At 44.0% G+C, this 15703-nt stretch overlaps 1 protein-coding gene across 1 annotated transcript in view; it reads left to right on the top strand.

The window, feature by feature from the left end:
* LOC121290024 (phytanoyl-CoA hydroxylase-interacting protein-like) overlaps window positions 1-15703 on the top strand; it is a 64472-nt gene that overhangs the window by 30008 nt on the left and 18761 nt on the right. The window contains exon 2 of the mRNA XM_041210165.1: window positions 1841-1924. The gene's annotated coding sequence lies outside the window, so the exon portion shown is untranslated. The remainder of the gene's footprint in view (window positions 1-1840; window positions 1925-15703) is intronic.

Raw genomic sequence — 15703 nt, 5'->3', positions numbered from 1 at the left:
TCAGGGGAAATTTTATCCCTGGTAGTACTCACACAGAGGATTAAAATGATTAAAATAAAAACTGAGCTGACAGAGAAATATGTCAGGGTAAGGTCATGGAACAATTCAACGATAAGCACAGGGATTTTGGACGAGGTTTTGGAGGATGAGGAACCAAAGTAGGTCAGTAAGGACAGGACTGATGAAAGAACAGGACTTAGTGTGGGACAGGATATGGACACCAGAAAATACAGATCAGATGTTGAGTCATCCCAGGAGTGGCATCTCCTTTCTTATTATGATAGCAAGCGCTGTTCTATGGAGGTGTCATCCCACTATGTGTACAAGAGGCAGTTAGAGTCATTTATGGCACAGAAGGAGGCCATTCGGCCCAACTAGTTCACACCAGCATTTATGCTCCACACGAGTCTCCTCCCAATCTACTTCATCTACCCTATCAGCATAACCCTCTATTCCCCTCTACACTACCACGCGTGTCCTCCTCCCAGCCCCACCCTGGCAGCACTGAGCGGGTGTTTCACACCGGCTGGCCATTAATTGGAATCCATGTCGGGGTTGATTGTGGGTGGCAGTTGACTTTGCGTCCCGCTCCTGGCCCCACCCAACGAGGGCAAAATCCTGCCCCATGTTGTTATTTCACTTCCCCTTAAAAGCATCTATGCCATTCACTCCAAACACAGCCTGTGGTGGGAGTTCCACATTCACAATCACACTCTGGGTAAAGAAGTTTCTCATGAATTCTTTTCGAGAGAAGAGAGCCCAGCCTGTTCAATCTTTTCTAATGGGTATAACCTCTCAGTTCTGGTACCACCTTTTCTCACCTTCTCCAGTCCGTCTACGTCCATTTTGTAGTCTGGAGACTAGAACTGTCTGCTCTGAGCTCTGTGTGTGATTTGTGCATTATCACAGGGCCCTTTATCACCATTTAGAACAGATTGTGTGCAGTGATTACCTCTCCATTTCCAACACGCGACCTTTCCAAGTCAGAGTGAGGAAAGCTACCTTACAAAAGATACTTTGGCCGGAATTTAATGGCATCAGTGCGACGGGAACGGGAACATGAAATGTGGCGAGACTTTCTAATCTACATCGACTTTGGGAGGACTGTAAAATCCCGCCGGCTCAAAATTCCCCACTTTGTTTTCTCCTATCAGCACCAGTCAGGTTTTTGGAATAAGTACGTGTACGCTGATATCAATCTGCATTTTCCCCCAGGCCACACAGTAAATTAGAAAAGGTTTCAAGATTTAAAAGGAAGATGAACTGGTGATTGTGAGATGGCTCTGAATGAAGAGCAAAAAAACTTTTGAAATGCCAGCAGGTTTGTGACAGCCCTTCAAGCAACCGCAAATATTAAGCTGCTTTCTTGTGTTCAAAAGGGTACCTAACTTGGAAAAAAAAACCTATGTTGCAGGGCTTATGAGGAAAGAGAGAATGGCAGTGTGGCTAATTGGATATCTCCTGCAATGAGCTGGCACAGGCACAATGGGCCAAATGGCCTTCCTCTGGCTGATTCTATCAAGCCTGCAGTGCTTTTTGTGGGTTTATGCTAGAAAGCTCTCTGCTGACTCAACTGCAAGCTTCTCATGGAGGGCCTGTGTTCAGAGTCATGGGGAAGCCTCTCGACTGTGCACTCAGCTGCTGCTTTGCCAGGGCCTGGCAGAATCACTGGTGAGTCAGAATCCACGGGTATGTGCCCTGCAGCTGCAGTCTGAGCCCAGCATACCTGAACAACCCTGATAGTGCTGGATTTGTATAGATCTGTACATGACTGGATTACTGAACACATCTCACTTTGCTCTCTATCTCTCTCTCTCTCTCTCTTTGGTGTGGGCAACAGAGAAGCTGATCAGCTCCAGAAAGCAGGAACATCATCCTACAGCCCTTGACCTGCAGGAAAAGAGCCTGCTATTCAGCTCTACAGGTTAGAGAATTTATTTGCTAAGTTATACAAACTGCTGGTGTGAGTATAAGATAGGCAAAGCTCCAGGGTGTAAGTGTGCAAGTTGGTGGGTAGGTCTGCCTTTGTACAATATGTTTTCTCCATCAGTATGCACTTCCAACCACAACAACTTGTCATTAACGTGGCAAATCATCCGAAGCAACTTCACAGGAGAGTCTAGAACCTGGGATTACATTAAGGGAGTTGGCCATTCAGGACAGAGTTGAGAAATTTCTTCGCTCAAAGGGTTGTGAATCTTTGGAATTTTCTACCCCAGAGAGTTGTGGTTGCTCAGTCAATGAGTATATTCAAATCTGATTGGTTTTTGAGCAGGAAGGGGATAGGATGGGAAGGTAGAGTTCATATAGAGTTCAGCCGTGAATTATTGAATAGCAGAGCAGGCTCGAGGAGCTGAATGGCCTACTCTTGCTCTGATTTCTTGTTCTTATGTAATCAGAAATTTGACACCAAGCCACAAAAGGGCATATTAGAACAGATTACCAAAAGCGTGTTGAAAGAGGTAGGTTTTAAGAAGTGTATTAAAGGAGAGGAAGGCGGAGAGGTTTAGAGAGGGAATTCGAGTGCTTAGGACCCAGGTAGCTGAAGGTATGGCTGCCAATGGTTGAGCAAAGGAAGTTGGAGATGTGCAAGGGTCCAGAATTTGAGGAGTGCAGAGAGCTCAGGGGGTTGAAGGGCTAGAGGTTACAGAGGTAGCGAGGGGGGATTGTACAAATCAGACAATGTCAAAGAGTGAATGCTTTTGTCACATCGGAGAGATGGTATCCCGTTTGCCTTCCCCGTGCAGGTTTGAACTAGTCAGCTCCATTCTTAGCCCAGATGATTTTATGTAGCCTAATCCACAGCTTCGAAAGAGCAGGAAAGATCAGTCCCAAAACAGTTACCGCTTGCTAACAACATCTCACATTTTATTGCAACATTTAAACCAGATTGATTTTGTGATTCGTCTGGATGAATTATTCTTCTATAAAAAACTCACAGCAGTGAGTCATGTCCGGGTGGGCGTTGTGGAGTTAATGGGTTTAATGGAGAATGATTGACATCTCGTAAATGTGTTTAGATTTAAAAATGATATTGCCTTGGTGATTTTTTTTGTTTTTATTCTTTCATGGGATGCGGATATCGCAGGCAAGGCCAGCATTTGTCCCCCATCCCTAATTGTGGTGGTGAGCCGCCTTCTTGGGCTGCCACAGTCTGTCTGGTTTGACTTTTCTGTGGCAGTTTGGTACAACTGAATGGCTTGCTCAGCCATTTCAGAGTCAACCACATTGCTGTGGGTCTGGAGTCACATGTAGGCCAGACCAGGTAGATTCCCTTCCTTAAAGTAAACCAGATGAATTTTTATGACAATAAACAATAGTTTCATGGTCACCATTACTGAACCTAGTTTTCAATTTGATTCCAGCTTTATTAATTAATTGAATTTTTAATTAATTAATCACATTTAAATTTCACCAACTGCCATGGTGAGATTTGAACTCATGCCCCAAGACAATTTGCTTGGGCCTCTGGGTTATTAGTCCAGTGATATTACCACTATGTTACCATTTCCCCACATCAACTTGAATAATGTCAGGACATGTACAGTGTGGATTAGATACATGAGTTAGATCAAATACACCCAGGGAAGGTTGCACACTGAGCAATCACACAAACAACAATCAGCTCAAAGATCTGTAGAGCTGTCACATCCCTGAAGTTGAAAATGGTGGTGGTTAATTAAACAACTAACTGGAGGAGGAGGCTCCACAAATATCCCGCCCCCAATGATAGCAGAGCCCAGTGCATGAATGCGAAAGAAAAGGCTGAATTTTTGCAATCATCTTCAGCCAGAAATGCTGAGTGGTTGATTCTTCTCAGCCTCCTCCTCAGAGATTCCCATCACCACGGCTGCAAGTCTTCAGTCAATTCGATGTCAAGAAATGGCTGAAGGCACTGGATGCAGCAAAGGCTACAAGCCCTGGCAACATCCTAACTGTAGTTCTGAAGACATGTCCTCCAGAACTAGCCGCAACCCTAAACAAAGTATTCCACTGACATCTACCCAACAAAGTGGAAAATTGCCCAGAATTGTCATGTTCACAAAAAACAGGACATATCCAACCTGGACAATTACCACCCCACCAGTTCACATTCAATCATCAGCAAGGTGATGGAAAGTATCATTGACAGTGCTACCAAGTTGCACTTATACAGATATAGTCTACTCACTGATGCTCAGTTTGCATTCTACAAGGCTTCAGGCATCATTATAGCCTTGTTCCAAAAATGGGCTAAAGAGCTGAACTCAAGAGGCGAGGTGACAGTATATATGCCCTTGGCATCAAGGCAACATTTGCCCAAGTGCGGCATCAAGAAGCCTGTATAAAATTGAAGTACATGGAAATTGGGGGAAAGCTCTCCACTGGTTGGAGTCTTACCCAACACGAAGAAAGATGGTTTTGATAGTTGGAGGCCAAAATCTCAACCCCAGGACATCACTGCATGATTAAATTTTAAGAAGGCACAACACATGGTTAGATACAGAGTAAAGCTCCCTCAGCACTTCCTCATCAAATACTCCCAGGACAGGTACAGCACGGGGTTAGATACACAGTAAAACTCCCACTACACTGTCCCCATCAAACACTCCCAGGACAGGTACAGCATGGGGTTAGATACAGAGTAAAGCTCCCTCTACACTGTCCCCATCCAACACTCCCAGGGCAGGTACAGCATGGGGTTAGATACAGAGTAAAGCCTCCTTCTACATTGTCCCCATCAAACACTCCCAGGGCAGGTACAGCTTTGGTTAGAATCAGAGTAAAGCTCCCTTTACACTGTCCCCATCAAACACTCCCAGGGCAGGTACAGTACGGGGTTAGATACAGAGTAAAGCCTCCTTCTACATTGTCCCCATCAAACACTCCCAGGGCAGGTAGAGCACGGGGTTGGATACAGAGTAAAGCTTCCTCTACACTGTCCCCATCAAACACTCCCAGGGCAGGTACAGCACGGGGTTGGATACAGAGTAAAGCTCCCTCTACACTGTCCCCATCAAACACTCCCTCAGCACTTGCTCATCAAATACTCCCAGGACAGGTACAGCACGGGGTTAGATACAGAGTAAAGCTCCCTCTACACTGTCCCCATCAAACACTCCCTCAGCACTTGCTCATCAAATACTCCCAGGACAGGTACAGCACGGGGTTAGATACACAGTAAAACTCCCTCTACACTGTCCCCATCAAACACTCCCAGGACAGGTACAGCACGGGGTTAGATACAGAGTAAATCTCCCTCTACACTGTCCCCATCAAACACTCCCAGGACAGGTACAGCATGGGGTTAGATACAGAGTAAAGCTCCCTCTACACTGTCCCCATCAAACACTCCCAGGACAGGTACAGCATGGGGTTAGATATAGAGTAAAGCCTCCTTCTACATTGTCCCCATCAAACACTCCCAGGGCAGGTACAGCACAGGGTTAGATATGGAGTAAAGCTCCCTCTACAGTGTCCCCATCAAACACTCCCAGGGCAGGTACAAGCACAGGGTTAGAATCAGAGTAAAGGTCCCTCTACACTGCCCCATCGAACACTCCCAGGGCAGGTACAGCATGGGTTAGATTCAGAGTAAAGCACACTCCACTCTACCTGAACAATGTGCCTCAATCCCTTCTATATCAGAGATTGATTGGAATTGGAGAGCAGAAACATGTCTTCTGGTTACCATAGTCTCACATCAGTGATATACATTAAGCCTCTCTCTTTCTTTGCAGCTTTTAATTATTTTCCTATTCAAATTTTCCTTTTAACTGCTTTAATTGACTTGGTTTCATAGCCTCTTACAATTGAGCATTCCACTAATAGCTTTGTTAGTCCTAATAGCTTTGCATGGAAAATGAGCTTGCTTTATTTCGTTGTTCCATTTCCCACACCAGTGTCCTGTGGCTCTCTGGGGCAGGTTGCCAACTTGCATTTGCCCACTGGGCAACAGGGTGATGCTGCCAACAAGCCTTCATGCCAGAGAATTCTGTTGGCACCTCAGCAGTGTAGCTTTCTATTGCCACAGGGTTCTGAACAGGGCAGGTGCATTACCCTGTGGATGGCAGCTTGCTAGCTGCAGATGTTTTTTTATCTCAATTCCACCTGTATCTAACAGTGAACAAATAATTTGATTCATCCTTGTGCACGATTTTATTGCCTGTCTTGTAGGATCTTAAAGGATAGAGCATAGAAAGAGGGCATTCAGCCCATTCTTCCTGCACCAGCTCTTTGAAAGAATGTTTCCTGTCTTCCCTGTCTTTTCCTGGTTTCCCTATCGTCGCGACCTGGGCAAGTGTTTCCCAAGTACCTGCAGCCTGAGCAATGGGAGGCTGCTGTAGACATCTCAGATTACCTTGACCAGCTCTGCGTCTTGAGAGCCCAGCTTCAGACGGCTGACTTTTGCTCTGGGCCGGGGCAGTCTGGATCCCTCATGATTTTGAATGCCTCTATCAAATCTCCTCTCTCCCCCTTCTCTACTCCAAGGAGAACAGCCCCAACTTCTCTGCTCTATCCTAGTAACTGAAGTCCCTGGAACCACCCTCGTGAATCTTTCCTGTGCCCTCTCTAAAGCTTTCACATCCTTCCTAAAGTGTGGTGCCCATAGCTGGACACAATACTCCAGTTGAGTCTGAACCAGTGTTTTATACAGGTTCACCATAATTTCCTTGCTTTTGTACCTCTATGCCTCATACTTTCATAAATAACTATATTTCAGTGTTCATCACTTGAATGCAACCCCTTTTAGTAAATGAGGTTTTACATTCAGTAGTTTCTTGTCCATTGAACAACACCTCCCTTAGCCTACCAACACTAACATCCTCCCTACAATCTCTACTGCTACCAGTCTCATCCACCTACATGTCCCCTAATACAATGGAAATTGCCCCTAATGCAATCACTTTATATCAGGCCTCTAATTCCAAAAATAAATGATTAGCTTTTGCCTGAGTCGCATTCCCTTGTTCCTGGGAGCTATTAAAACTTTAACTGAATGAGGCTGTTTACCAGTGATTGCCTGCCAATATTGGAGCCGGGCCAATGCCATATCCTACAGAATCCCCTCACAGCTGCAATGGCATTCTGAAAACTGTTGTCTGACATGGCATCTGGGGACCAATATTAGCAAATCTACAACCAAACAAAGAGTTTGTGCAAAATAACATCACTGTGACTGGTAAGTCTCAGCTCCGTGCTGCCTGGCTTCATCATTGTTCAAGCGTAGATTTGTCAGCACTAGACAACTACAACCTGCCAGAATTCCAGTTTTACCGAAAGTATCACTAAAAGCATGCTTAATCGTGACTGCTCCACCCATTACCAACCCCATGGAGAACTGCCTTTAAAGAGTTCTTATCCATTGCTGAAAAGAGAGGCATGTTGCTGAAGCTTTTCATCTTGCACTCATCTGGACAAATGCAAGAATGCCAAATTTCAAATAATCACAACAATTTGTACTGCAGGAGAAAAAGGTGCTGATTGGATTGGCAAGTTGACATTGATTGGCTGAGGTGTTGCCATGGAAAAGTAACAGGGAAACTATAACTAAGCTCCTGAGTAATTCAAAAAAGGCACAAGGCTTGAACATAGTCCTTTTGTTTGCAGAGAATGGGCCCTGTATATGAATGTGTGTCACTTCCAGCAAGCATAAATGAGCCATGTTACAAGCTTGACTGATTAATTAATCACAGGATTAATTAATGACCTCAAAGTAAAGGCACTCCCTAGGTAGCAGCGACCACAATATGATTCAATTTTACATCCAGTTTGAAAGGGAGAAGAGTGGGTCTAAGACTAGTATCTTAAACTTAAATAAGGGCAACTATGTGGGGATGAAAGCTGAGCTAGCTGAAGAGGACTGGGAAACTAGTCTAGAGGATAGATAAATAGAGAAGCAGTGGCAGACATTTAAGGGGATATTTCAGCCCATTCAGAATAAGTACATTCCTATTATAAAGAAAAATTCTAAGGGAAGGACCCACCATCTGTGGTTAACTAAATAAGTTAAGAAGTATCAAATTTAAGGAAAAAGCAGACAACTCTGCAAAGATGAGTGACAGGATAGATGATTGGTCAGAATATAAAGAATGGCAGAGAATGACTTAAAAGGTTAACCAGGGGAAAGAAATTAGAGTATGAGAGGAAGCTAGCTAGAAATGGAAAATGGATAGCAAGAGTTTCTACAGGTATTTAAAAAGGAAAAGAGTAAGTAAAGTGAGTGTTGGTCCTCTAGAGAGAGACAGTGGGGAGTTAATAGTAGATAATAAGGAAATGGCAGAAGAAATGAACAAATATTTTGCTTCTGTGTTCACTATAGAGGATACAAAAAACATTCCAGCAATAGCTGTAAATCAGGAGGTGAAAGGGAGAGAGGAACTTGATGAAATTGAAATCACTGGGGAAACAGTACTGAGCAAATTGATGGAGCCGCGTGGGTTGGCAAGTTTCCGGGTTGCGATGGACTACATCCTGGGGTCTTAAAAGAGGTGGTTAATGAGGTAGTTGATGTGCTGGTATTAATTTTCCAAAATTTGCTAGATTCTGGAAAGGTTCCATCAGACTGGAAAGTAGCAAATATAACCCCTCTATTCAAGAAGGGAGGGAGGCAGAAAACAGGAAATTATAGGCCAGTTAGCTTGATGTCTGTCATAGGGAAGTTGTTAGAATCAATCATTAAGGAGGTTAAAAACTGGGCACTTAGAAGAGCTCAAGGCAATCGGGAAGAGTCAGTATTGTTTTGTTCAAGGAAAATCATGTTTAACCGATTTATTGGAGTTCTTTGAAGGAATAACATGCACAGTGGATAAAGGGGAACATGTAGATGTACTGTACTTGGATTTCCAGAAAGCATTTAATAAGGAGCCACATCAAAGTTTATTGTGGAAAATAAAAGTGCATGGAGTAGGGGGTAACATATTAACACAGATAGAAGATTGTCTGACTGGCAGAGAGTATGCATAAATGGGTCTTTTTCGGATTGGCAAGATGTGATGGGTGGAGTCCCACAGGAGTCTGTGCTGGGACCTCAACTTTTTACAATTTACATCGCAATGATTTAGATGAGGGGAATGAAGACATGGTAGCTAAATTTGCAGGTGACACAAAGGATAGATAGGAAAATGTGTTGTGAAGAGGACATGAGGAGATGGATGTAGATAGGTTGACTGAGTGGGCAAAGATCTGGCAAGTAGAGTTTAATGTGGGAAAATGTGAAGCTGTTCACTTTGGCTGGAAGAACAAAAAAAGCAGAGTTTTACTTAAACAGAAATTGGCTGCATAATTTTGAGGTGCAGAGGGATCTAGGTGATCTAGTATATGAGTCACAAAAAGTTAGCATGCAGGTACAGCAAGTAATTAAGGCAGCTAATGGAATGCTGTTGTTTATTATGAGAGGGATTGAACATAAAAGTAAGGATGTTATACTTCAGTTATATAGGGCATTGGTGAGACCGCACCTCAAATACTGTGTGCAGTTTTGGTCTCCTTATTTAAGGAAGGATGTAAATGCATTGGAGGCGGTTCAGAGAAGGTTTACTAGACTAATATCTGGAATGAGTAGATTGTCTTATGAGGAAAGGTTGGACAGACTGGGCTTGTTTCCAGTGGAGTTTAGAAGAGTGAGGGGTGATTTGATTGAAGTATACAAGATCCTGAACACCCTTGACAAGGTGGATGTTGAAAGGATGTTTCCTCTTGTGAGTGAGTCCAGAACTAGGGGGCACTGTTTTAAAATTAGGGGTCAGCCTTTTAGGACAGATATGGGGAGAAATTTTTTCTCTCAGAGGGTTGTGCAACTTTGGAATTCTCTGCCTCAGAAGGTGGTAGAGGCGGGGTCACTGAATATTTTTAAGGCAGAGGTAGATAGATTCTTGTTAGACAAGGGAATTCAAGGTTATTGGGGGTAGATGGGAATGTGGAAATCGGAACACAAGAAGATCAGCCATGATCTTACTGAATGGCAGAGCAGGCTCAAGGGGCTGAATAGTCTACTCCTGTTCTTATCTCTTATATTCTTATGATTATCTTAAATTGATTGTTCATGTAGCTATTAGCGCACTCAAGATTGTTCAGCAAGTATTGCCCAATTGCAGAATCACATTTAACAGTAGGCGTTTTGTTTTGGCATGTCTTTCTTTTTAGCAATATTTTTGTTCTGTACTACCAAGTGAGTTCTTATTTCCTCATCCCCATCTTCTCCAATTTTTCTCTTCTTTTTCTCTATTTCTGGCATTACTAGCCCAGTGACATTCCTGCTGTGTTACTGTCAACGGTGGAGGAGATTACAGAGACAGGAAGGCTTTGAGGTCAGGGAAGGATTTGAAAACAAGGATGAGAACTTTAAAAATCAAGGCATTGCCAGACCAGGAACCAATGTAGGTCAATGAGTACAGGGCTGACGTGGGTGAATGGGACTTGCTGTGTGTTATGACATGGGCAGCAATTTTGGATGAGCTGATGCATTTATGGACGGTGCAAGATATCCATGGTTCAAGAGTTGCTGGAGAGGTCTTGAGAGTGAGGATGGATTGAGAGATACGGTAAGAAGGCAGAGATTTGAGAAAGGTCCTTTCTCTTCCATTCTTCTGCAAACTACTCGGTCTGCAATAGAAGCCAATGTGGCTCCCTCAATCTAAACCATCAGTATTTACATTAAACTCCTGGCAGCAGCCTGTACACTGAAATGCAGGAACAAAAGCTACTCACGAGCCTTCCTACTGGGTAGCTCTTTATCATTTCATGCAACACTAATCCACTGAGATGAGAAATATTCAGAGTGTGTAACCAGCCCCAGCAAACTCCACAGGGAGATTGACTGACATTCTTAGGCAACCCAATGATGTTGAAGTGAGGGAAGTGACAGACTGGAGTCTCAATCCTCAGTATTATACAATCACAGAGCACAGATGAGGTCATTCGGCTCATCGCAACTGTTCTGGCTCTTTGAAAGTATTTTCCAATTAGTCCTATTCCCCCTGCTCTTTCCTCATATTCCTGCAAGTTTTCCTCTTCAAGTATATATCCAATTGAAAGTTCCTACTGAATGTGCTTTCACCACCCTTTCAGGCTATATGTTTCAGATCATAACATGCTGCATAAAAACTGCTCATTTGCCCTAGCTTTCTATGCCAATTATCTTAAATCTGTTTCCTCTGGTTACTGACCCTCCTGCTAGTTGAAACACCTGCTCCCTATCTACTCTATCAAAACCCTTCACATTTCTTAACACTATTCTTAGCACATAATCTTCTCTGCCCCAAGGAGAAGGACCCAGCTTCTCCAGTCTCTCCACATAACTGGTGTTTGATCACTGATACCATTCTGGTAAATCTTCTCTGCCCTGCTTTGACATCCTTCCTAAAGTGTGGTGTGCAGAATTGAACACAATACTCTGGCTGAAGCCTACCCAGTGTTTTATAAAGGTTTAGAATAGCTTCCTTCCTCCTGTACCTCTATGCATTTATTAGTAAAGCCCAGGATCCCACATGTTTTGTCAACAGCTTTCTCAACCTGTCCTGTCACTCCAACTGAATAGAAAAATTCAAGGACTCCACACAGCCACTGACAAGGCTATAGCTTGACTCTGCGACTATGCACACACTACATAAAGATATAAGCTCTATTTCTGAGGTAAATGAACACAGCTTCCAATTGAAAGACCCCTCACTGAGGGGTGATTGTGGTTGCAGAATAGTCATCCCTCCCCCGTACCAACATTTTGCTTCACAATGTGGAATACTACTGCAGTGTGTACACACTTATAACAACAGGGCCACTGTATCAGGCTCTGAGCTTGTGGGTACCATGTAAAACACTGCACAATGGTAAAGCTCCAGGAGATAAAGGAATGGCTCATCATAACTTGGCACCACAGGATGGAGGGACACGGCGTCAAATTCTCCACTCCTCGGAGGTCAAATTCAACTTAGAGCAGTGAGCGGGCTAATCGGTGACAGCACCCAGAGTGGGAGAGGCGAGGAGAAGGATGGAGGGAAGGAAATGTCCTATTATATATAGAATGTAGAGCCATTCAGCCCAGCCTTAATCCATCCATCCAGAAAGGCCCTACAGTCCTTTTTAGCACTTTCCTCTGGAAAAGAGATGGCTGAAAAGTGAACTAATAGTGTTCTTCAAGATTGTGATGCATTTGATAGGATAGATGCAGAGAAGATATTTCCACTTGGGGAGACCAAAACTAGGAGCCATAACTATAAGGTAGCCACGAATAAATCCGACAGGAAATTCAGGAATCTTTACCCAATGAGTGTTGAGAATGTGGGACTCACTACCACAGGCAGTGGTTGAGGTGAATTGAATGGATATGTTTAACGGGAAGCTGGATAAACACATGAGGTGGAAAGGGATAGAAGAATGTGCCGACAGGCTGTAACGAAGAGATGAGGGAGGAGGATAATGCGGAACAGAAACAACAGCACGGACCAGGTGGGCCGAATGGCCTGTTTCTGTGCTGTCCCCTCATTGAAAACCCGCAGAGGGCAACAGAGATAAGGAGCTGCCCAAACTCAGAGACAAGCCCCAATATAACCCAGACCCTCAACATAGAACACACCCTTCTTCCTGTTTTTTCATTTGTTCATGGGATGTGGGCATTGCTGGCTAGGCCATCATTTATTGCCCATCCCTAATTGCCCCTTGAGAAGGTGGTGGTGAGCTGCCTTCTTGAGCCGCTGCGGTCCACATGGTGTATGTACACCCACAGTGCTGTTAGGTAGGGAGTTCCAGGATTTTGACCCAGTGACAATGATGGAACAACGATAATGTTCCAAGTCAGGATGATATGTGGCTCGGAGGGGAACTTGCAGATGGTGGGTGTTCCCATGCATCTGCTGCGCTTGACCTTCTAGGTAGTAGAGACCACGGGTTCAGAAGATGCTGTTGATGGAGATTTGGCGAGTTGCTGCAGCACATCATATATTTGCTGATCCACTTTGGCTCCCAGCCCCACAAGCTTTAAATTTAAAATTCTCACCCTCACATTCAAATTCCTCCATGTCATCATCCCTTCCTATCTCTGTAATCTCTAGCCTTACAACCCTCCATGTCTTCACCCCTCCCTATCTCTGTGATCTCCTCCAGCCTTACAACTCTCCGAAATAGCTGAGCTCTTCCAATTCTGGCCTCTTGAGCATCCTCAATTTTAATCGGTTCACCATTGGTGGCTGTGCCCTCAGTTGAACCCTAAGTTTAGGAACACCCTTCTTAAACCTCTCCAACTCTCTCTCTTTTCTCCTTTAAGACACTCCTTCAAACTGACCTCTGACTAAGGTTTTGGCCATCAGTCTTAATATCTATTTATGTAGCTCAGTGTCAAATGTTTGATCATGCTCCTGTCAAGCACCTTGGGATGCTTTGTTTAAGGTGCTATATAAATGCAAGTTGTTGTTCGTGGAACCACTTGCCCCAAGGGGAAGCAATTGTTCCCAAATCAGTGGTGGGTGTGTTTCTGTGATTCTCACTCCTTCCTGACAGTATAATAGTAGTACCTTCACCCCCCATGGATGGCAGTAATTCAAGAAGGTGGCTCATCACCACCTTCGATGCCCCATCTCTTGCCCATCACAATGGTGCGAGCTGCAACTGGGATGTTTCACAGTCATAAGCAAGCTGGAATTGGAAACCAGAATCATGGGATCTTACAGCACAGGAGGCCATTCAGCCTATCATGCCTGTGCCAGCTCTTTGAAAGAGCTATCCAATGAGTCCCACTTCGCTTTGGCATGCATTTTTTTCCTTTTTCAAGTATTTATGCATCTTCCTTTTAACTTCATTCCTCCACCAAATGCTGTCCAACAAGTGACACCCACATCCCATGAAAGAATATTTTAAAAAACCCTTCAGGCAGATCATAACAACTCACTACGTAAAAATAGTTTCCCCTAATCTCCTTCCTTGTTCTTCCTTTTCAGAGAATAGCAACCAGGGATTTCTGTACACACTGGCATGTGAAATTCAATGTCACATACAATAATTATTGTAAAAATGGAACTGTTCTTTTTACAACCCTAATGGCTCAGTGGGTTTATACAATTCCTGGTGGGATACTGAGTTACGCAGACCAGGAAAGGTCCCAGGTTCGATCCTGGATTTGTGCAATATTCTGACACTTCTGATATTTGGTAGTATTACCCTGAGACTGGCTAGGTGCAATCGGTCAGTTTCTTGCTTCCGATTGCTCCCTCCCTAACCCTCCAGAAAGTGCGCGAGCTTGGATGTCAAGTGAATGTAGCAAGGGCCTCCGAATGTGCCTCTGTGTCACCTGAATCACAAGGTTCCAGGTTTAAGTCCCACTTCAGGGCTTGAGCACAAAAATCAAGGCTGACATTCCAGTGCAATGCTGAGGGAGTGCCGCACTGTCGAAGGTGCCGTCTTTTGGTTGCGACATTAAACTGAGGCTTCATCTGCCTGCTAGGGTGGATGAAAAAGATCCCATGGCACTACTTTGAAGAAGAGCAGGGGAGTTATCCTCGGTGTCCTGGCCAATATTTATCCTTCAATCAACATCACAAAAAACATAATCTGGTCATCACCACATTGCTGTTTGTGGGAGTTTGCTGTGCACAAATTGGCTGCTGCAGAACACTGACGACACTTCATTGGCTGGAAAGCACTTTAAGATACCTGGTGGTTGTGAAAAGGGCTACATAAATGCAAGCCTTTCTCTGTGTGTCTTCCTCAGTAGTATATACCCATGCTGCCCATTGTGAGGGCAATGGCCACTTGGCTTACAGTAGATGGAACAGTTGCATCTGTATTGCTGAAAAAAGAGACATGCTGTCAAAGCTTTTCATTTTGCACTCATCAGGACAGATTCAAAAGAATACCAAATCTAAAGGTAACAACAATTTATACTGCATGAGAAGAGAGTGCTGATTGGTTGGCAAGAGGACTCCGTGGTAGAGGCATTGCCATGGAGAATGCACCAGAGAACAGTTAACTGCCAAGCTTTTGATTCAATTCAAACCAGGCAGGTGGACTCTGATTGGTCAAGGCATCGCCATGGGGAATGAACCAGGGAATAGCTGTCCCCCATGCTTTTGTTTGGTTGAATTTTGGTTGAACAAATCAGAGTCCTCTTGCCAGTTGTTGTTCTCCTTAGCTTTGGTATTCTTGCGAATCTGACCTGATGAGTGCAAGACGAAAAGCTTCAACAGCAAGTCTCTTTTTTCAGCAATGCTCAAGCTCTGTACTACCAAACGACTAGTTGCATCTGTATTGTGACCTCTTCGGCTGCCTCAATAATTTTTTCATCAAAATAGTATTCTGTTTCTAAAATGAGCAAGAAAGAAAGTGAGGGAGGAAAGGAAGGTGGTGGTAGAAGGAGGGGTAAGGGATTTAAAGAGGATCCTTGAGACACAATGCACCAAATAGGTGACTTGTTAGTCTGGCTTTCAGTGATGTCGGCAGCTATAGGGTAGGATTGTAACTAGCTTCAAATAGACAAGGAGACTTCATCTCCTAACAAACACAGGGCAGGGTGGCTAAGAGTTAAGAGCCTAACAATAAAGAGGTTGCAATTAAATCTGTGAGCTAGCTTTTAACATTTGTGTAATGTGAGAGATTGATGATAAAATGGCACTAAATATTCCAGCTGTCAGCTCCCATAACCCTGCACTGGCACATATTCCAGAATGTTGCTCACTTTAATTGGCTGCATTCATCATTATTATAGGATGGGATGTCATTTATTAAAACACTTTCA

The sequence above is a fragment of the Carcharodon carcharias genome, chromosome 17, assembly GCF_017639515.1.
Source record: "Carcharodon carcharias isolate sCarCar2 chromosome 17, sCarCar2.pri, whole genome shotgun sequence".
In the NCBI taxonomy this organism is placed as follows: domain Eukaryota; kingdom Metazoa; phylum Chordata; class Chondrichthyes; order Lamniformes; family Lamnidae; genus Carcharodon; species Carcharodon carcharias.
This window is presented reverse-complemented; position numbering and strand designations above follow the sequence as displayed.